Here is a 22,331-nt window from a genome sequence, read left to right as displayed (position 1 = left end):
TTAACCCACTAAACCTTGGTATTTGATTGGTACCCAGCACCTTGTGCACACTGGGGTGTGCCCAGATAGACAAACTGAATGGAATCATCATCTCTGTTCTCCTGGCTACAACTGAACACAGGACAGTAGGACCCTAATGAGGCAATAGCTTGGTCTTCAATTAAAAGTTAAATTGGCATAGCTATATCTGTTGGGGGTGTGAACAGCCCACACCTCTGGCCAAGGATGCCAGACAAGGGGCAATTTGCAGCAGTACATTTTACTTTTGTTTAAAAAAAAATAAAAAGGTCACACTACTCCCATTCAATGTTGGCTGTGCTGGTGTACTTTGAGCAGCAGCCCAATCCAGGCTAAGTGGCTGGGCTACTTATCATCCATTAGCAGCTCAAGGGCTGCTTCATTCAAAGCATCACCCGCCCACAAATGTTTTTATACACACACTCTGCTTTTTGGGTGCCCTGTTAAGCCTTATTTCCTGCTCATGTTTTTAACCCTCTTGAGCAGTAGCTGCCATGTGGCCGTGTCCAGTAAGCTCAAAAGTTGGTTCAATAAGATACCTCTCCCACCTTGCCTATCTAAGCATAGAGTCAGTCCATTGATCCAGCATTTGCTGTTGAGCACAGGCCCTTGCTCAGCAAACTCTGCAGGAATCCCCTCACCAAAGAAACATCTGTCAAGCTGGAAGCCCCTGAGGGATGTAATGAAAGTGTGGGGGGAGGGAGTGAAGAGCAGAGAAGCTGGGAATGGGCAACATGGGATGGATCACTTGATTACCTCTTCTGTTCATCCCCTCTGGGGCACCTGGCATTGGCCACAGTCAGAAGAGAGGATACTAGGCTAGATGGACCTTCAATCTGACCTAATGTGTCTGTTCTTATGTAAACAGGAATCTGCTAGGGTTAGTGCATCAAGTCTGGGAAATAGGGGAGTAGAGAGGTGCACAGGGCTGATTTGAAGACACAGGACTAACCTTCCTGTCCATAGTAGACAAGGATTAGTCTCACTTCAGCACCCCTAACTAGTCTCTACAGCAGGCAGGATGATCAGCTGTCAACCTGCAAGAGTAGAGCTTGATTTACTCAAGTTAACTCCCGGCTTCCAGCCTGGTTATGCTGAAGTAATAGCCTGATAGGGAAGGGGGAAATCCTCTTCCCTAGGGGACCAGATGTCCTGATAGTTGGGTTTTTTCCCTTATATAGGCCCCTATTATCCCCCACCACCCCATCCTGATTTGTTATGCTTGCTATCTGGTCAACCTACCTCTTCCCCAAGTTTTGGGCAAGGCCGTATGGGCCAATGGAGCAGATTAGTCTCTGAGCTGATCCAAGAACCCTGAACAGCTTGAGGCCATACAGGTGGTCACATCCCTCATGTGAGCTTCTGGTTCCCCTCCTCTTATGGCCTTTACAAGATGTCTATACAACACCTCACACAACTAGGCTCCCTCCAGAAATCCAAGGCCTCCAGCTACTACACATTAAATTTTTCTGTGTATACAAGTGACTGCATTTTATCTACGCACCCCAGCCTCCATCAGCACTTGACTGCTAAGCCAGTCCTCAGATGCCAAGAACTGAATGGCCCAGAGAGAATAAGCTACTTCCAGGTGGATCTAGGCTTCCTCCAGCTCAAAAGCAGTGTTGTAGGGAAGATTTGAGTCTGTTAGGGGGAAAGCACCCTCTTTCCTTGAGCACCAGTAGTCTTTAATTAAAGTTAGTATTCACATTCTGCTTGCTGCAGCTTTTTGGAGCAGATTCACTTGCAGTCCACAAGCTCAGCCTTGCCTAGAAATTCCCGGGGCTACCACATAGCACCAGAGATTTAGAGCTATCCAGAATTTCAGAGATGAGAGCACCATCCTGTGGTCATTACTGGGATAGCACCATAACCAACCCAGTACCTGCCAGCAGCAGGGGACAGAGACATACAAAGTTTAAGTAAAACAGATTTTATTTTGGAGTGCGAGAAAGGTTTGCCCAGTGCCCTGAACAGGGAGTGCTTATGGCACAGACACTTGATATTTCATAAAAAACTAAAAGTTGCTTTTTTTTAATTTGGTAAGAAAGAGTGAGTCTACTGCTCCCCCACCCCCAACTTCATTCACCCCAGGAAAGACCTGAGGAACCTTCGAAAGCTGCAGCAAGCAGCCTTTGACCACTTAGTGCCTCAGTTGAGGCCATACAGGCTAAGGGTTTAGACCAGCACCAGTGAACCCTTTCTTCCCCCAAACAGAGTACACACTGTGCCCATTCAGTTATATCCACCCATAAGTGTCCAGCAAGTAGGCAAAGGGCTCCCCCACGATTGCATGTACTTCTGTGCATGCCCTTATTAGGTTTTTGGGTTTTTTTAAACATTTGTTAAAATTTAAGTCTAAATATTTGGTAGGAAAAGCCAAGTAAATACTATAGAGAACAAGATTGAATATCAGTCAGTCATGTCTTTTTGAGTTGTGTACCACTTCTTGCTTGGTGTTTGTACTAGACAGTTAACACCCTGCCTCCACACAAACCTAGGTGGTCTCAGAACCAGCCTGAGCTGCTGCTTGTTGGCACTGCTCTTGGTGTGCTATTACTGCAGTCATAGAAAAAGGGTCCAAGAGCACAGGGTTGGTCTCCTTAGAGTCAGAGGAGTTTGCAGGGCCAGCCTCCATGAACAGATCTAGCAGAGCCATTGAGTGCACCTCCTCAAACCCAGCAGGCACTGGAGCCTCTATTGCTCCTGGCAGTAGGAGGGCAGCTGGAGCAATAGCTGGGCTATCCTTTAGGGGGCTGTTTTGGTCCCTGGCCAAATTGGCCCCCCAGCTCCTCCCTCCAGCTTCATCTCTGCCCCTCAAGCAAGCTCCTCACCAGAGGCTCCATGGAACTAGCTGCAGGTATCTTCTCTCCCTCACCAAGGTCTCCACCCTCTAGAACCAGCTCTGTTTCTACCTCCATGGCAACAGGGCACAGAGGTGGCTGCTTCTCTGGCTCCTGGAAGATCCAGGTCTCTAGTAGTTGGCTCAGCAGACAGGGCTTGGCTGGCATTTGATTTCAAAAACCTGGCATCATCCATGCAGGAGGCAGCTAGGGCATTTTTGTTCTGACCTGTGCCCCTGACAAGCAGATCTTCCACAGAAGGGCTGGTTTCTGATGGGCAAGAGGCATCAAGGGGTGTTAAAGACAGATGTTTGCAGCTGGCAAGGTCAGTCCTAAGAGCACCACACTGAGTAGTGATTTGTCTCCCCAGAATCCTGGTCACCAAGGCCAAGAGGCTGGGCCACCTCACTTGCTGGGCCTGCACTCAGCTCCCCCTCACATCTCACCTGCTGCTACAGTTTCTGCCTCCCCTTCATCCTCAGTGGTCTCCTTCCCTACAGCCAGCGGGTTATTGCTATTTGGAGACCTACTCCAGTCAGTTGCTTCAGAATCCTGTGGGATTTGAGCAGTAGCACCCAACTCCAGGCTAGTTAGAGAGCCACAAGGGATCTCCTCAAGGTTGTCCCCTTCCTCTGGTAGGGTGATTGCTGGAAGGAGACTAGTAGTGCTCCTTGTATCATCTTCAGAGCTTCTGCTGGGATCTTCCTGTTCCCTAGAGTTCAACATAGGGCTCATATCAGTTCTGCAATGAGAGTTTGAAACAGGAGGAAGTGGTTCTATTGTGTTAAGTGGGAGCACTGACCCAGATGAGAGCTCCCAATGTTGAGATTTTAGCTGACAGTCCTGCAGGCACTCCAACCCCTGTTGGGCCCTGCTAGGTGTGGCATTTTAGTCTGCTGCTCTCAGACAGCTTTGGGGATTGATAGGGAACTTCACTAAGCATGCAAGACAGAAGTGGGTTGCTAGGGAGAGAGATTTAGAGGCATAAAGGGCAGTTCAGGTGCCCAGCTCCCACATGGGCCTTGGAAAGTCTCCCTGTAAGCAGTTGGAGACACAAGCCAACCAGTTCAATTCATTTTTGGAGCAGAAGGGTAGGCTATAGTTAAGGCACCCAGACTAGAGATCTGGATTGATACCCAATTCTGCCACAAACTCCTTGTAGCCTCCCAACCTCCATCTGTGCAATGGAGATAGATTGCAAGAAAGGCAAGAGAAGGGAAGTACTATTTAAGTTGCCAGCTTTTTGAGGCAGGGACCATCTCTTCCTGTATGTCTGAACAGTGCCCAGTAACCCAGGACCCTGGTTTGAGGTCAGGAGCTCTAAACATATTTAGAGGCCATGAGCCCTTCCACTCCTAACACCTTCAAGAGACATTCTGTACCGCAGAGAAGGTTCTCAGAGCTGGCCAAGAGAATTCCGGAAGAAAGTGCTACAGCTTAAACATTGTGGAAAGATGTCCTGCAAAATAGGGTTGTCTGCTTTTTAGTCAGCTCCAGTCTTCTATCCCTCATCCATCCTGTGGCCCTTTGCTTGCCGATACCATGGTTGCTTTTAATTTTGTTGGAGAAACCTTCAGCAGGAACATGCTACACTGCACAATTGTAAGCTAGTTCTAGTCTTTTAGAAGAGTGCTCATGTACAGATACCAAGTTGCTAGAGATATTCAGCCGCTAGAGCTAGCCAGGAGAGGGTCCAAGCTTACCCTTTGGAGGAACTGGAAAAGGACAGTGGGTGCAGGACTCGCATGTATGCTTGCTGTTCTAGATCTGTGTATTACAGGAGGCCACCTTGATCTTCCTGCAAGCAACTCACCTCCTGCCAGATACACCTAGCTCAGAATTCTAGAAGGTGGATGTGGTTGCAAGGAAAGCCTCCTGCAAGTTAAATTCCATCCACATTAGCAACTAGAGATAAATGAGCACTTCATGGCCATGCAAGCTTTTGGTTTACCTCTGTGGGCAGATATCCTCCTCTCTGTAAGCCTGGGAAGCACAGACACCACTAGAAGTCCCACTGCTAGGGACTATGATGAGCTCCCAAGGGGTTGAAGAGTCTGGCTTGAAGTGGTCATGTTGCCTGAGGAATCCAGAGGGCCACCTGCAAGCAAAAACAGAAAAGTTCTTAATACCTGCTTCAGACATGGACAGTGTGAAGGCTTAGCCATTGTTCATGTGTTCTCCACCGGGATATGCACCTCAGACTTGCTTTTGGCCATTCACATCCTGTTGTTCATACCTGTTTCAAAGCAGCTTTTGCTCCCTTTCTTGGTCACAGGCTCCTGCTCATATTCCAAAGATGCAGCCTCTTCCACTCAGGACATCCTGCCCTTTGGAAGAGGAGGAAAACAGATCGGAGAGAGTTCAGTGCCAGACACAAATGATCACTGCCAGTTACTGTAGTTAGCAGGGAATTTCCTTACCTCCCTTCACCCAGTGACAAGCCAAGGAGGAAGACTGTACTTCATCTCCTTCCCTTAACACCCTCCATTCTTACTGCTTTGTCCTCATTTAGCCAATCAAGTCAGCCATTTCCCTGGTATGTTCTGTCTAGAATGCAGCAGTGTAGCACCCTAGGGTGCTACAACTAAGGTAGCTCCAGCCCTTCTCTGGACATGCACACTGGTCTCAGGGAGACCCCACGGTGGATTGTACCCAGCACTTCCTCCATCCATGCTGTTCTGCTTGGCCAAGAGACATTCATCTGCAGGATGAAAAGGTGCAGTTAGACACCTTGGAGAGCTCTCAGAAGGTGGCTTAGGGAAAGTAGCCTCCAGTTCAGGAAGGTAAGGACCAGTACAGGGGACAGAGCTGCTTCCCACAGCACCTCCAACTCTGTTTTGGTGAAGCCCTTTCATCCCTCCCTCCCAGGAGGGAGACAGGGTGGGCTCATTCAGCTGGGCCAGGCCACATGTGCCCAATTCAGATTCAGGATAGTTACATGTAGCACTGACAGTGTCTCCTCCCCCCAGCCCCAATGCCCTAGCTGGTGAGAGCTAACCCAGGCTGGTGCTACACATACCATAGGGGGCACTTCCCTGCTTCGGTGGACTCTGCGCTGCTGGCTTCACTGCTGACTTCTTGAGCATTTTAGAGAGGAGTCTGGAGGCGGTGGGGGGGAGGAGAGAAAAAAAGGGAAAAAAGCATCTGTCGTGTCTGAGCCCCTCATCCTTTGCATAGTTCCCCTCCCACTGTTATCCCATATGAGTCCAGCAGCAATGCAGCAAGGGAGCAGTGCTGCAGCCCAGTCACCACAGATGGTGGAGGCAGCAGCAGCAAGGGGAAAAAGCTATTTCTAGATCCCTCTGTGTGCTCAATCAGAGCTCAGGTCTCTGCCAGGGTAGAGGTATTCTAGTGATGCAGCGTCCTTAGCACAACCTTCGGCCAGGGCCAACTGCTGAATAGCTGCTGCTACCAGGAAAAAGGTTAACTCCGATCTTTGGTGAATGAAAGGTAAAGGCCAGACCCAGGAGGTCTGGAAGGAGGGGAGCTGGAACCTATCCAGCAGGTATGCATTATACAGCAGGATCTGCTCTCTCAACTTCACAGTCCTGTTGCTTTTAAAGCCACTCACCCCACAAACAACTCTGGTACCACAACCATCAGAGCACTACTGCTACACATCTAGCTAGTGCCACTGCATCCAAAGAGGATGGATCTAGACTGTTCTGTGGTACCAGATGCCAGAACAAGGAGTAATGGTCTCTAGCTGCAGTGGGGGAGGTCTAGGTTGGATATTAGGAAAAACTATTTCACTAGGAGGGTGGTGAAGCACTGGAATGGGTTACCTAAGGTGGTGTGAAACTCCTTCCTTAGAGCTTTTTAAGATCAGGCTTGATGAAGCCCTGGCTGGGATGATTTAGTTGGGATTGGTCCCGAGGTCCCTTCCAACCCTGATCACAGCCAAGTGCTCACAGGAATGTCCAGGTGTCTCCTACAGCCAAGTGTCCTAAATCCAGAAAGGGAGATTTAGGGGTTAATCTTCACTGCAGAGGTAACTTGAGTGTTACTCCTAACTTGACAGACACACTCTAGACAAGAGCAATGGTGTTTCTAACTGGAGTTGGCTGGTCCAGTTGGGTGAGCAGCACTTACCAGTTGTGATTGGGACCACATGTGGGGTCATGGACTAGCACCACTCAAGTGCCACCAGTGGCACGGCACTGCAGGACAACTCCCCCACCCCTGGGCACCCAGAAGGACAGATTTCTCTCTCCCCCACAACTGTTTGAGAATTCATGGATCAGCTCAGCCTACTGCAGCACTAGAACCATGAGATGTTTCCCTAGAAGTCTTAAGGCCATGAGCGAGTGGCATTGCCAGTGTGGCCATTATAGTCACAACCAGAATTCTTCCAGGCTGTACTCCCACAGTAGAGCTAGGAGTTCTTGAAGGCATGAAGGAAACTATTTTCCCCTCATCATAGCAAGGTCTGAGTGGTACATCATGAAAAAGCCTGTTCTGCTTCTGAAGTCATGAGCATTAGTTAAGGAACATCTCCTAATGCTGATAGAGCCCAGATGGCACAATACCCTTCCTCAAGAGGGCTTAGGAACCCTGGACTGTGGTTGTGACTACATCAGCATCCCCAAAACAGTGATCCAGCCAGGATGGGGACTTCAAGTCCCAACATTACCAGCTACACAAGGGACCTGAATAGAATTTGGCAAAATATGTCAGTTTGTCAAGTGGAAAAATTCAGATTTTGCAACACTGAGAATTTAGAAAAAAATTAAGCAAAACCACCACAAAGTTCTGAAAAAAATTCTGTTTTTCAGTTTTGAGTGACTGTTTCTGAACTCTTATCAGAGGCATTTAAAGTCAAAACTCAAATACTGCAGAACAAAGTTCAGGGTTTTAAATTAGCTCAAAGTTCTGGTTCGACTCAAAACCAACTTCAGTTCACTGGCAAATCCAGAGTTAGTTCTTTGCAGAGTTGTAGGTCTGAAGCCTGGGTGGAAGGTGCAATTTGGAATTCGCCCCCAGTACTCTTGACACCCGTTTAGTCATCCCAGCCCCCAACCTGGTTTATCTCTAGGGTTTGAGTTTGTTGTAGAGTCACCCATCTATACCCATCCCTTCATAGTGATGGGAGAATTGCCACAGGTCTTACCTAATGGAAGAAAGTTGCAGGGGAGGGGAAGGTGATGGTTGTCAAAGTTAGATTCAGGACTCAGTTTGTGTCTTGCATGGTGCTCACATAATCTGGGTGTTATTAGCAGAGCACTGTGCTAATAAAACAGAGTGGTCTGACAAACTATCTTATTTATAGAGATAAAAGGGCGAGAACTTAAGATAAAGGAAGCAGAATCTAATAAGATATGCATGTCTAGCCCAGGTAAACTTATTTCCTTACTAACTATTACCAATCTTCTGTTAATGTTTCGCCATTAGCACCATTGTTAATGCCTAATGTTTCTTTTCCTGGCACCTGTATTTCAGCATTTCTTATTTCTGCTTAAAGGTACATATTTCTTTAGTCCATTCTTATTTTTACAATACAATTCATTCTACTTTCACATGGTGATGGTGGAAGAGACTGAGAAGCAGTAGCCAATAGAGCTATGGTGGTTGGAGAGGGACCCTCAGCTTGCAGGCACTTCTGCAAACAGCAACTACAGAGTGGGAGAGGGAGAGACATTATTCCATTTAGTGTCAATGTTGGCATCAGCAAATGACAGCTCTGGATAGTGGTTACACCAAGGGCATGACAGTTAAGTACCCTGGATACAAGTCACTTGTATTGACCCATCTCTGGAATGCTTTGAGCTTCCATATATAGGTGTTTGGCCTGGTCAGTGTTGTCTCCCTACTTCCACCCCAAGATGGACAGTAAGTTTGGAGCATCTTTTGTTCCTGGCCACACTCCAGCATCCTTTCCCACAAGGGAGTATTGCTCTGAGTCTGGAATCAGCCATATACGTGGTGCAAAGAATTGCACACGTCCCCACACCTCCAATGTGTCACACGTAGGGTCCTTACTCTTACGCTTGAGGTCCTGGATGCTCTCCTCAGCCCCCAGAGCTCTGCACTCCAGGTCCTGCTTCTGCAGTAGCAAGTGCTCCTGGTGCAACTGCAGCTTCTCACCCAGGCTGGGCTGGACAGAGTTATGCCACTCCACCTGCACAGTGCAAGGGGATCAAGGAGAAAGATCAGTCACCAGAATCCAGACCTCCTCAATGCTCCCATGAGAGCCTGAGTGTGTGCCTACCCCTGGGCACATGAGGTGCTCCAGCTCATTCACATGACAGGACAGCTGTCTGGTCCACAACTAAGAACATTTCAGTTCCTCCTCGGGCTCTGAATTGAAAGAAACCAAGTCACTGAAGACACTATCCACATTTCCCCAGCAATCCCCATTAATGTGCTTACTTTTGATTGTACACTCCAGGATACAATGAAATGCAGCCACCTCTAGAACAGAACATGGCAGCTGTTTAGATCACAGCAGCAGTGTTAATCAGGAAGTGAAGATTACTACCTCTCACACTGCAGCGGCGGGATTTAGGAAGAGTTGGCCAGTGTCTTGGCCCAACTAGATAGGTGGCCAGAGCCTTGTCTTCATCATATGGAAGGATGCTACCTTGGATAGTGGCCCATTGTGGAGCCATGGAGCATTCAGGCCAGTACTAGCACTGAAGTCACTGCAGCAGACTGGAACACTTGCATGCAGGAATGGTTTCCTGCAGCACATGCCCCATGCCCCTGCTTCACCCCTCTGTGGAACTGAGCTTACCATGAATGCGCTGCAAATAAAGTGGTTCAGGATTTGGATTCGGTGTTTCTCTGGTCTGAGGCTCTGCATGGGCAGGAGGAAGGGGACCGTCATGCTGGGGACTCACACTAGTCTGGAGTGGAGCCTGGCAAAGAGTTTTTGTATTAGCACCTGAAAGCACCCCAGCCCAAGTCCCATTGTGCAAACTGCTTTAAAGAGGCCTGACCTACAGAGTTGTTCCATTGTAACTAGTGTTATTGTATACAGATTTAGTTAGACCAATGCCTTTGTCTTGTTCTATGGTTAGAATGGTACATTTGCGGATACAAGCTAAACCAACAGAATGAGTTTGAAACAAGTGAGATCAGGCACCAGTCTAATGAAAATCTGAGTTAAACCCAGGTAACGACGTTTAGACAAGATCAGCTACATAGCAAGAGAAGTCCCAGCCCTGAAGAACCTACAATCTAAGTAGACAAGCTAGACACAGGGTGGGAGGGGAATAGGGTGACCAAATGTCTTGATTTCATAGAGCCAGTCCTGATATTTGGGGCTTTGTCTTATATAGATGCTTATTACCCCCCAGCCCATCTTGATTTTTCACACTTGCTGTCTGGTCACCCTAGAGAAGAAAGTTACCCAAGGTCACAAAGCAGGCCAGTGCCAGAGATGGGAGCACGATCTAGGTCTCCTGACCTCCAGACCAGCACCTTATCATTCAACCTAAAGCTTCCCTGGTGCCTAAAGTAGGGCTTGGCAGTGAAAGCCAGTTGGGTATTGCATTATTCCTGTTGCTCAAATACATCTGATATAGAGCCCACCACCACATCTCAAAGAGAGAGATTTATCATAATCCCCATTTTACAGATGGGATGGGAAGTGACCTGCTTAAAGTCACAAACTGGTCAATGGCAGAGCCAGGACCAAGTCTCCTGACTGAGTCCGGTGCTCAGACCTCCAGTCCTACAGTCTCCCATGCACTAGATTCAGTCCCAGCTACCCTGCAAGGTGGACTTAACCATATTGGGAAGGTACCACTGCTATAATAGCATGTGTCCCAGAAGGCAGGATACTTTGTAGCATAGCCTGGATTAGAGAACATCTACACTAGCGAATAGCAGTCTGAGGAAAGAGACTCCTTGCATAGTCATGGCTAAATACAGCCAGTACCCATCAGATCAGAGTATGAAAAGGGGCCTAACTGGAAAAAAATTCAAGAATGCAGAGGACAGAGAAGACACCCTGCGCTCTTTTTCCCAGCCAAGGTCATTTTGTATCTCTAGAAAATCAAAAAATACAGAGACCTCATCACTGCAGTATCGATCTGGAGGGTGATTAACCAAAGAGCCTAGCCTAGCCTGGAACAAAAGCTGGAGTGGAGCTCAGGGACTGCAGAGTGTGTTTTAAGCAACATCAACCTGATGAGTTTTGCATTTAAAAGGATGCTGGTAAGGCTCTGATGTTAACACCTCCCTCAAGCTAGCAGTTGTTTCCCCACCCTGCTTGCTAGTGACAATTTTCTGTAGGGCAACCAAAAGTTCTCTGAAATAACATTGGAATTGGTTTTAATTCCCCAGCCCCAGGCACTTGTTTCCCAGGACAGAGTTAACCTAGTATTGTTTTACCATTTCAATGATACCACCCTCTAGTGTTGACAATTTTGGTATAAAGGTGCTTATATTAGTATCACTTATTCCTATTAGGGAAAAGGGAATATGCTACACTGGGAACAGTACATTTTATACCACTGTAACTGCATCCACACTGGGGCTGTACTCATATAGCTATTTCAGTAAAGTCGCCTGCCCTCCCCCCCAAAGAAAATAGTTAAATCAATATAGAAGTGTGGAGACCAAATCTTCTACCCAGTCCCACTGCTGAAAACAGGACTGCCTGTGAAGTGAGAAGCAGTCAGAAAAGATTTAAAGATGATGATGAAACTAAAGACCTTAGTTGCTGTGACATGAGTGCAAGACACCTGTTACCAAATCAAACTAGGATCAAGGCCTTGTGTACACAGGAAAGTTGCATTGGTTTATTTTAATCTGTTTTTTAAAAAATTTAAATTCAGCCAATGTAGGCTTCTGGGTAGACTCTTATTTCAGTTTAAGAGCAACTCATTTTGGTTTTAGCCTAAGTCTATTTTTAATTGGCCTCAGCTAAAATGAAATAAAAGTATAGTTTAAACCCAAAATAATATCCACACAGCCTTTTGCACCTGTTTAAGTCTACTTAAAAGCCAACACACATACTGACACTAAGCCAGTACAACTTTCTCAGTTAAACAAGCCTTAAGTAACTATTCAAGGTACATGGGTGAATCAGGCCAAACCATGGACTAATACTGCCACTTAGCGGCTGTATTGGTTTGTCACTTTGTTTAGGATTTGCTTTGCAGTTTCTGTAGATCATGTGGTTCAGACAGGGGTGAACTGCAGCGGGTTCGCACCGGTTCGCGGGAACCCGTTGTTAAATTTAGCAGCCATTTTAGAACCGCTTGTTAAGGGCTGCTAAATTTAACAAAAGTTCCCGCCCACTCCTCTCCTGCTCCGCCCCTTCTCCTCCCCCTCCCCTGCTTCCCGCGAATCAGATGTTCGCGGGAAGCCTGAACAAGCAGCATGGAGGCAGCCAGCAGGTAAGCTGGGGTGCAGAGGGGGAGGGGAGGTGCGGCTGGCTCAGCAGCTCCTGATCCCAGACCGTGGCTCCCTCCAGCCCAGCGCCGGGCCGGCCCGGCGAGTCGGGCCCCGCGGGGCCGGGCCGGGCCGGGCCGGCGAGTCGGGCCCCGCGGGGCCCGGGCCGGGCCGGGCCGGCGAGTCGGGCCCCGCGGGGCCGGGCCGGGCCGGGCCGGCGAGTCGGGCCCCGCGGGGCCGGGCCGGGCCGGGCCGGGCCGGCGAGTCGGGCCCCGCGGGGCCGGGCCGGGCCGGGCCGGGCCGGCGAGTCGGGCCCCCGCGGGGCCGGCCGGGCCGGGCCGGGCCGGCGAGTCGGGCCCCGCGGGCCGGGCCGGGCCGGGCCGGCGAGTCGGGCCCCGCGGGGCCGGGCCGGGCCGGGCCGGCGAGTCGGGCCCCGCGGGCCGGGCCGGGCCGGCGAGTCGGGCCCCGCGGGGCCGGGCCGGGCCGGGCCGGGCCGGGCCGGCGAGTCGGGCCCCGCGGGGCCGGGCCGGGCCGGGCCGGGCCGGCGAGTCGGGACCCCGCGGGGCCGGGCCGGGCCGGGCCGGGCCGGCGAGTCGGGCCCCGCGGGGCCGGGCCGGGCCGGGCCGGGCCGGCGAGTCGGGCCCCGCGGGGCCGGGCCGGGCCGGGCCGGGCCGGCGAGTCGGGCCCCGCGGGGCCGGGCCGGGCCGGGCCGGGCCGGCGAGTCGGGCCCCGCGGGGCCGGGGCCGGGCCGGGCCGGCGAGTCGGGCCCCGCGGGGCCGGGCCGGGCCGGGCCGGCGAGTCGGGCCCAGCGGGGCCGGGCCGGGCCGGGGCCGGCGAGTCGGGCCCCGCGGGGCCGGGCCGGCGAGTCGGGCCCCGCGGGGCCGGGCCCGGGCCGGGCCGGGCCGGCGAGTCGGGCCCCGCGGGGCCGGGCCGGGCCGGGCCGGCGAGTCGGGCCCCGCGGGGCCGGGCCGGGCCGGGCCGGCGAGTCGGGCCCCGCGGGCCGGGCCGGGCCGGGCCGGCGAGTCGGGCCCCGCGGGGCCGGGCCGGGCCGGGCCGGCGAGTCGGCCCCGCGGGGCCGGGCCGCGAGTCGGGCCCCGCGGGGCCGGGCCGGGCCGGGCCGGGCCGGCGAGTCGGGCCCCCGCGGGGCCGGGCCGGGCCGGGCCGGGCCGGCGAGTCGGGCCCCGCGGGGCCGGGCCGGGCCGGGCCGGGCCGGGCCGGCGAGTCGGGCCCCGCGGGGCCGGGCCGGGCCGGGCCGGGCCCGGGCCGGCGAGTCGGGCCCCGCGGGGTCCGGGCCGGGCCGGGCCGGGCCGGGCCGGCGAGTCGGGCCCCCGCGGGCCGGGCCGGGCCGGGCCGGGCCGGGCCGGCGAGTCGGGCCCCGCGGGGCCGGGCCGGGCCGGGGCCGGGCCGGGCCGGCGAGTCGGGCCCCGCGGGGCCGGGCCGGGCCGGGCCGGGCCGGCGAGTCGGGCCCCGCGGGGCCGGGCCGGGCCGGGCCGGGCCGGCGAGTCGGGCCCCGCGGGGCCGGGCCGGGCCGGGCCGGCGAGTCGGGCCCCGCGGGGCCGGGCCGGGCCGGGCCGGCGAGTCGGGCCCCGCGGGGCCGGGCCGGGCCGGGCCGGCCGAGTCGGGCCCCGCGGGGCCGGGCCGGGCCGGGCCGGCGAGTCGGGCCCCGCGGTGGCCGGGCCGGGCCGGGCCGGGCCGGCGAGTCGGGCCCCGCGGGGCCGGGGCCGGGCCGGGCCGGGCCGGCGAGTCGGGCCCCGCGGGGCCGGGCCGGGCCGGGCCGGGCCGGCGAGTCGGGCCCCGCGGGGCCGGGCCGGGCCGGGCCGGCGAGTCGGGCCCCGCGGGGCCGGGCCGGGCCGCCGGCCGGCGAGTCGGGCCCCCGCGGGGCCGGGCCGGGCCGGGCCGGCGAGTCGGGCCCCGCGGGGCCGGCCGGGCCGGGCCGGCGAGTCGGGCCCCGCGGGGCCGGGCCGGGCCGGGCCGGGCCGGCGAGTCGGGCCCCGCGGGGCCGGGCCGGGCCGGGCCGGGCCGGCGAGTCGGGCCCCGCGGGGCCGGGCCGGGCCGGGCCGGGCCGGCGAGTCGGGCCCCGCGGGGCCCGGGCCGGGCCGGGCCGGCGAGTCGGGGCCCCGCGGGGCCGGGCCGGGCCGGGCCGGGCCGGCGAGTCGGGCCCCGCGGGGGCCGGGCCGGGCCGGGCCGGGCCGGCGAGTCGGGCCCCGCGGGGCCGGGCCGGGCCGGCGAGTCGGGCCCCGCGGGGCCGGGCCGGCCGGCGAGTCGGGCCCCGCGGGGCCGGGCCGGGCCGGGCCGGCGAGTCGGGCCCCGCGGGGCCGGGCCGGGCCGGGCCGGCGAGTCGGGCCCCGCGGGGCGGGCCGGGCCGGCCGGCGAGTCGGGCCCCGCGGGGCCGGGCCGGGCCGGGCCGGGCCGGCGAGTCGGGCCCCGCGGGGCCGGGCCGGGCCGGCGAGTCGGGCCCCGCGGGCCGGGCCGGGCCGGGCCGGGCCGGCCGGGCCCCGCGGCCCCGGGGCCGGGCGGGCCGGGCCGGGCCGGCCGGGCCCCGCGGGGCCGGGCCGGGCCGGGCCGGCCGGGCCCCGCGGGGCCGGGCCGGGCCGGGCCGGCCGGGCCCCGCGGGGCCGGCCGGGCCCCGCGGGGCCGGGCCGGGCCGGGCCGGCCGGGCCCCGCGGGCCGGGCCGGGCCGGGCCCGCCCGGGCCCCGCGGGGCCCGGGGCGGGCCGGGCCGGCCGGGCCCCGCGGGGCCGGGCCGGGCCGGGCCGGCCGAGCCCCGCGGGGCCGGGCCGGGCCGGGCCGGCCGGGCCCCGCGGGGCCGGGCCGGGCCGGCCGGCCGGGCCCCGCGGGGCCGGGCCGGGCCGGCGAGTTCGGGCCCCCCCGCGGGGGCCGGGCCGGGCCGGCGAGTCGGGGCCCCGCGGGGCCGGGCCGGGCCGGCGAGTCGGGCCCCGCGGGGCCGGGCCGGGCCGGCGAGTCGGGCCCCGCGGGGCCGGGCCGGGCCGGCGAGTCGGGCCCCAGCGGGCCGGGCCGGCGAGTCGGGCCCCCGCGGGGCCGGGCCGGGCCGGGCCGGCGAGTCGGGCCCCGCGGGGCCGGGCCGGGCCGGGCCGGCGAGTCGGGCCCCGCGGGGCCGGGCCGGGCCGGCGAGTCGGGCCCCGCGGGGCCGGGCCGGGCCGGCCGGCGAGTCGGGCCCCGCGGGGCCGGGCCGGGCCGGGCCGGCGAGTCGGGCCCCGCGGGCCGGGCCGGGCCGGGCCGGCGAGTCGGGCCCCGCGGGGCCGGGCCGGGCCGGGCCGGCGAGTCGGGCCCCGCGGGGCCGGGCCGGGCCGGGCCGGCGAGTCGGGCCCCGCGGGGCCGGGCCGGCGAGTCGGGCCCCGCGGGGCCGGGCCGGCGAGTCGGGCCCCGCGGGGGCCGGGCCGGCGAGTCGGGCCCCGCGGGGCCGGGCCGGCGAGTCGGGCCCCGCGGGGCCGGGCCGGCGAGTCGGGCCCCGCGGGGCCGGGCCGGCGAGTCGGGCCCCGCGGGGGACCGGGCCGGCGAGTCGGGCCCCGCGGGGCCGGGCCGGGCCGGCGAGTCGGGCCCCCGCGGGGCCGGGCCGGGCCGGGCCGGGCCGGCGAGTCGGGCCCCGCGGGGCCGGGCCGGGCCGGGCCGGGCCGGCGAGTCGGGCCCCCGCGGGGCCGGGCCGGGCCGGGCCGGGCCGGCGAGTCGGGCCCCGCGGGGCCGGGCCGGGCCGGGCCGGGCCGGCGAGTCGGGCCCCGCGGGGCCGGGCCGGCCGGGCCGGGCCGGCGAGTCGGGCCCCGTGGGGCCGGGCCGGGCCGGGCCGGCGAGTCGGGCCCCGTGGGGCCGGGCCGGGCCGGGCCGGCGAGTCGGGCCCCGCGGGGCCGGGCCGGTCGGCGAGTCGGGCCCCGCGGGCCGGGCCGGGCCGGCGAGTCGGGCCCCGCGGGGCCGGGCCGGGCCGGCGAGTCGGGCCCCGCGGGGCCGGGCCCCGCGGGGCCGGTCCGTGGTCCTGGCAGAGTGGACCCGGTCCCCCAGGCAGTGTGGTAAGGGGGCAGGGAGGGGTGGGTTGTGGGGGGGGTGGATAGGGGTCAGGGCAGTCAGAGGGCAGGGAACAGGGGGATTGAATGGGGGCAAGGGTCCCGGGGAGCAGTCAGGAAAGAGCAGGGTTGGATGAGGTAGTGGGGGCACTCAGGGACAGAGAGAAGGGGTAGTTGTATGGGGTAGGGGTTCTGGGGGGCCATTGAGAATGAGAGGAGGGGTTGGGTGGGGCGGCAAGGGGCAGTCAGGGGACAGGGAAGGGGGGATGGGTCAGGCGTCTCGGAGTGTGTGTGTCAAGGAACATGAGGGGTTGGATGGGGCACGACCCCCCCCCCCCACGGAGGCGGGGGAAGGAGGGAACCCGTTGTTAAAAATTTGGCAGCTCATCACTGGGTTCAGACCTGACCCAGCCTCTCCAGGTGAGCATTGTGTTGGCTGATTAAACTGAAGGAGATAGCCATTCAGTCTGGAGCCTAGGCAATTTCACATTTTATTAATAGCTACAGCACTTAGAGATCTTACTTGACAATACTAATATGAAGGTTGCTCACCACCTCCCACCTTTTGGGATTACAACAGATCTTAAGACTTCTACCCTCCTTTGGGCATCAATCCATCTGGTGATGTTTCTGAGGTAGCTGGTTTACTACCTAGTTAGTTCTATTATCGTTTGGCAAAACAGCTGGTCATGCCAGTGGGCTTATTGAATTAATGCTAGCCTCAGAACACTCATCTGATGCAGAAATAAAGTTAATCTCTCTTCTGTAAAACAGAAGAGGTGGTAAGTGATTTGTCCAAGGTCGAACAAGGGATCTGTGGCATAGCTAGAAACAGGGTCCAGGTCTCAGAGGTTCTAGTCAGTCTTAACCACAGAGATCAATCAATGCATCCGACGAAGTGGTTATTCACCCAAAAAAGCTCATACTCCAAAACATCTGTTAGTCTATAAGGTGCCGCCGGACTCTTTGCTGCTTTTAGAGATCAATCAATATTTTCTCTCAACATGGGCACTTAGAGTCTCCTCCCCCCCCCAATCTCACCCCAGAACATTTCAGCCAGAACAAAGCAATTTGGCAACAAATTGGAGATAAGAGGCTTCCTTTCACAAGTACAAAAGGAAACTGTCCACTCTGAGGGCTAGATGACAGTCAAGGCATAGCCCTTGACCAAACATGCAATAAGTATGAATCTCATTGTTTAGAGTGAGCAATCTTTACTAGAGTTAGGAATTGAATGTGAATTGCCATAATTCACTACCCAGTTTGTTTTCATATCAGGTGAAAACTCTAGTATCTGTTGCAGAAAAGTTAGTTTTGGGAGGCCCTGCAGTACTCTAGATTCTTCTGCACTCACTGACTCAAGAGGAGGCATTCTATCCAACAGAGAACAGGTTTTCAAAGCTGTCTTAGGAATTTGGGTACCTAGTTCAGTAGCTAATAGGCACTGGGGAATCCATGTGTTTAAGGCAGGCTTGAGCACCTCAGATGCATATGCTAAATTATACAACTTCACAAGAGTACTTCCAGTCATTACACAGGCTGCTTCAGTGTAAAGTAGCTATTCTAAGCAAATGCACATTCAGACTAGAATAATTCACCACTGCTCCAAGAGTGGTCATTACACATGGCTAGAATAGGTTATTTTGAGTCTTACCACACCATCCTCTGGACACATAGGGCCATCAGACACACACGGTGGAGGCTGCTCCTTCTTAGGCTCTAATGCACCATCTAGAAAGGAGAGATAGTAACAGTTTCCCCACACACACTTCCACAGATATGAATACAGCAAGATTGCTTGTTAAGAAGAGCCCAGTACTAGAGTTAATAGGAATCAGATTTCACATGTCTAATGTGAGACAACATGCAGGAAAGGCAAGACCACTGTAGCAGGAGGATATAAGAAGTTCTCTTTATGCCTTATACCTGAAGGTAGCAAGTTAAAGAATCATGATCATTAATCTCATTTAAGTTACAGTCCAGTTTTTCAGAAGCTACTAGCTACTTTAGGTACCCAGTCAAATACCTTAAAACACTTTATTTGAGAAATTGCTGAGCACCCACCAAAAAATAGATCCACACATGACACCACACACTTTAAAAGGTGTCCTCAGTCAGGTAACTAGAGTCACTACCTACTTTCAAAAACATTAGCCTATAGCTTTTTCCAGCAAGAAGAAAGTTATAACAATGCAAGAGACAGGCTAGAGGAAAGAAGAAAAGGGGGGGGAAGCTTCAAGTTGAGTGTTTTTTGCCAAATTCAGAGTTCTAACAGCAATTAAAAAAAATCAAGTTTTAGGAAGTTTTCATCCAGCTCTAGAGTTACTAGACTTGGAGCCCATTATCATGTTAAAGTCCTAGAGAACTACAATTGAGCAAATCAAGAGAATCTACCAGTAAACATTCATCTTATCTATCAAAAAACCTAACCTTTTGTAGCCTGGCAGCAAAGTACATGCTTTACACTAGTCTGTAAGTGCCTAACAGGAGCTATTTCTTAATGGAACACACTTCTGGATCACTTATATTAAATCTGTGCCCCTTGGCCAGATCAGCAGAGCTCTCTCATTGGTGAAGCCACACCAAATAGTTAGCACCTCCAAGACTATCAGCAGCCAGCAATTAGCTTTAAAGGCATTGATACTGCTGCTCCTTCCTCACCCCCTATAAGGAAGGTACTAAGTAATGAAAGGAAACTCCTTTCATCAAGAGGCAGCAGGCTTGTCAAATGAGAAACTATTGCAGCACATTGACAAATAGATCCCTTGCAACCTTCACCAGGCAAGTGAGAGTGACTGATTGACAGGGATCTGAGTTATAGCTAATACACTGGCTTCTCAATCATGCTTAATTCCAGCCCAATCATGTTCACAGGGATTCTTTTGTTTTTTTAATGAACCTCACAATGCTGCAGAGATTTAAGGGCAAGTGCCTGGCTCCAAGACACTCCTGCTTGGTGGATGTTTGCATGGCCTTTGTCCCAGCTGCTGCAGGGCTTTAGGAATCCCTTCTCCCAGCCTGAGTGCTGTTTTAAATCCCTTTTGCCTGAGGTTACTTCTGAACTTTGGACCCTCTCCTGTAATGGATGTTTCCAAACCAAGAACAAGCCCCAGGGCGCAGGCAGGTCCAGTCTCCCTTAGCGGGACAGAGGGTTAGCTCTGCTGCCATAATTTAAAGCAGTTATTAGAGCGCCTTAATCAGAAGACATTCCTTTAAGGGGGATTGTGGCCCTGCACTAGAACTTGGGAGGCTCCTGGGCTGGTTCTGCTGTAATTTCCTGTAAACATCCTCAGCTCTGCTTTGGAACAATCTCCATCTCATGACTTTTTGGACCCTGCCTTATGCTTGCTGCCTGTGTGCCCTTGGGCAAGGCCCTGATTCCAAAGGTATTTCGACTCCTTTCGCTGAACTCCATGGAAGTTAGGAGCGTAAATACCATTGAGGGTCTAGGCCCTAATCTTTCTGTGCTTCAACTCCCCCTCTGTAAAATAATACTTCCTCTCTGCCCACCCTTTGTCTGCCCTGTCTATTTAGACTCTGGTGCACACACAGTGATTGTCTCTTACTAGGTGTATATAAGGTGCCTGGCTCTATGGGGCTCAATATGAGGGTACAGGAAATATGTGGCGGAGCTGGGTTTGACTCCAGACTTTCTTATATGCAAACCAGTGCCTCAACTACAAGACCATCCTCTCCCATCCCTTTCCATCAAAGGCCTACAAGATGCTTCACAGAAGAGAGTACCATTTTCATTTTACAGATGGGGAAACTGAGGCATATAGGCATGACATTAACCAAAGTCACCCACTGAGTCAGAAATGCCTTTCTGCTGGCTCTTGGCTTCCTTCTCTGCTATGCATATTGTCTTCCATTTTTCTACTCCTTCTCCCCCATTTTTGTGAACAGCAGGGAATGAATGAATGTTACTCTCTTAAAGGTGTGCCTGGAAAAGTCAAGATATATATCTAAGACTGGCATTGCAATTATAAATGCCATTTTCCTAGAGATAATGGCTTGTGAAGTGTCTCGCCCAGGGAAAACACATATTCTCCAAGAATTAGTTTGAACATTTAAGTGACTTTAAAAATATCAACTAACTCCTTCATCTGCTGCAAGGCCTTGTTGTACTCCTGTACCTCAGTGAATTTCAAAATGGAATGGCTGTTTGATGTGGAGGAGGAGACCTCAGGGAGTCCTGGGATTTATCACACAAGCAAAAGGAAACTTTGTTAACAGAAGATGGCTGTCACAGCAGCACTCCAGAAGTTGTGGAAACTCCAGGCATGGCCCTTAAAAAGTGAACTGAAGTGCAAGGGGGCACAGCCCTTAAAAAGGGAACAAAGGCTTATGTTTCAGGCTCTTTTCCTACGACATTCCCCTACTTTTTTCTTTTTATGGGGAGGATGTCTACCCATGTTTACAGGGGTACCATTTTAACTATAAAGTGACATAACCCTCTACACACACACACACACACACTTACTTGTGTGGAAGCAATTTATTACCTCACCCATCTTGTCCCTCCTCTCCTGGGACAATATGGCTATAACATTACAAACTTATGGCAGTATAACATATTCCCAACTAGGGAGGGAAAAGCTAAACCTGTAAAACTGGATCCACCTTAGCGGTTGTACCAGGATAACAATGTATTTACACCCCCCTCCCCAAACAGTTATGGCACAAAAATTGTGTCGATCTGGGTTTGGTTGCAGTAGCCTGGGGATCTGGAGTAGGGCCCATGGAAAATCCTTTATTCTGAAGCTTTACCCTCAGTTTGTGCCCCTTTCCTTTAGTATATGTCTAATACATGCTTTCCTAGCGCAAACTAACGATTGTGATGCACAGAGTTGCTGGTACCATGCTATCTCACCCTACCTGAAAACTGGCTTCAGCACAGACAGCAACTCACTCTTCCCACCCATTTTGCCTAGCTGAAGCATTAAGCCCCAGAGTTTATGGCCATTCAAATGTTAATGTTTTGTAGACTACATCACCCTAGCCAGGAGGCAGGATGAGTCACTCTTTCTGCAATCACCCATCTGACTTTCAGCAGAAAGCATCAACACTAGTGACCCTGACACATTGTGAACTCGCTCCACAGATGAGTATGGTAAGGACTTGTACTATGTTCATTTGACTTTGGGATAGTGTACTCCCGTAACGGGGTAAAGTCAGTGAATTGGGTATGTGGTGTTGTAGTCATGTTGGTCACACTATTAGAGAGACGAGGTGGGTAAAGTATTTTATTGGACCAACTTCTGTTAGTCAGAGACAAGCTTTCGAGCTAGATGGAGCTGGAGACTGCCTCACCCACCTTGTCTCATTGTAGTGCCAAGACGGGTTTGGTGAAGTGCCAAAGTGTGGGGGTTTTTCCTCCTCCAGAGGCAAATTTGTATCAATTATGGGGCACGTAACACTAGCTCAATTCCACTCTATGGCCTTCTCTATATTTTCCACACCAGTAGCAGCAACAATGGGGATACTATGGCAGAGTACAGGCAGCTCCTGCTGTTTCACCCACCCTGCCATCTAGACCCACTCCGAGCTAGAGCAGTGCTTCCAGCAGTGGAAGTGTCGGGGGGAGAAGGCTAGAGACTAGCTTATTTGCTAGCACAACCCTGCACCTTTTGTTAATACAGCAACAGAGCCCTGTAGATATGTAACAGAAGGCACCTGCCATACAAATTTGAGTAGAGACCTCAGAAAATGCTCACTGAATGAAATCTGAAGGAAAGGCTTTTTCCTGAACTTTGGTATCAGTCCTAACTTTATTCTGAGAAGCAACTGTCGTGAGGCAAATTATTTGCATTAGCAGAGAGCTATGAAGAAACCATAGTGATTGACCAGTGCTTGGCTCTGTGCACAGACCAAAGACAATCCAGGCAATTTTCAGAGCAGGTTTGGTTGTGATCCTGCCATTGGAAGAAAGTTAGGTGGTTGCTACCCCCTACTCCTTGCCATCCCCTCCCCAGTTAGATGTTGTCAGGACCCCAGCACCATAATATATGCTTAGCAGGAGTTCTGTACATCTAATATTTTCCATTTTCATAAAACAATTGTCAGTTCAAAAGCCACTATGAATGTTGGTAACTGAAGCTGATTCATTGACCGTATAT

The 22,331-nt window shown here is 55.1% G+C and overlaps 1 long non-coding RNA gene across 4 annotated transcripts; it reads right to left on the bottom strand.

Annotated features, from left to right (window-relative positions):
• Positions 1-3,146: 3,146 nt before the first annotated feature.
• LOC123364386 lies at positions 3,147-18,748 on the bottom strand. Of its 4 annotated transcripts, XR_006577085.1 has the most exons (10): positions 18,643-18,748; positions 17,867-17,943; positions 9,592-9,715; positions 8,838-8,976; positions 6,644-6,804; positions 5,878-5,957; positions 5,279-5,559; positions 5,095-5,185; positions 4,810-4,956; positions 3,147-3,570 (listed from the first exon to the last, which is right to left on the bottom strand). It is a non-coding gene; the product is annotated as an uncharacterized LOC123364386 (long non-coding RNA). The 4 variants fall into 4 exon arrangements; XR_006577086.1 differs by lacking the exon at positions 6,644-6,804 and having other exon boundaries at positions 3,147-3,600; XR_006577084.1 differs by lacking the exon at positions 6,644-6,804.
• Between the last annotated feature and the right edge of the window lie 3,583 nt (positions 18,749-22,331).

This window comes from Mauremys mutica, chromosome 2 (genome assembly GCF_020497125.1).
Source record: "Mauremys mutica isolate MM-2020 ecotype Southern chromosome 2, ASM2049712v1, whole genome shotgun sequence".
Lineage (NCBI taxonomy): Eukaryota > Metazoa > Chordata > Testudines > Geoemydidae > Mauremys > Mauremys mutica.
This window is presented reverse-complemented; position numbering and strand designations above follow the sequence as displayed.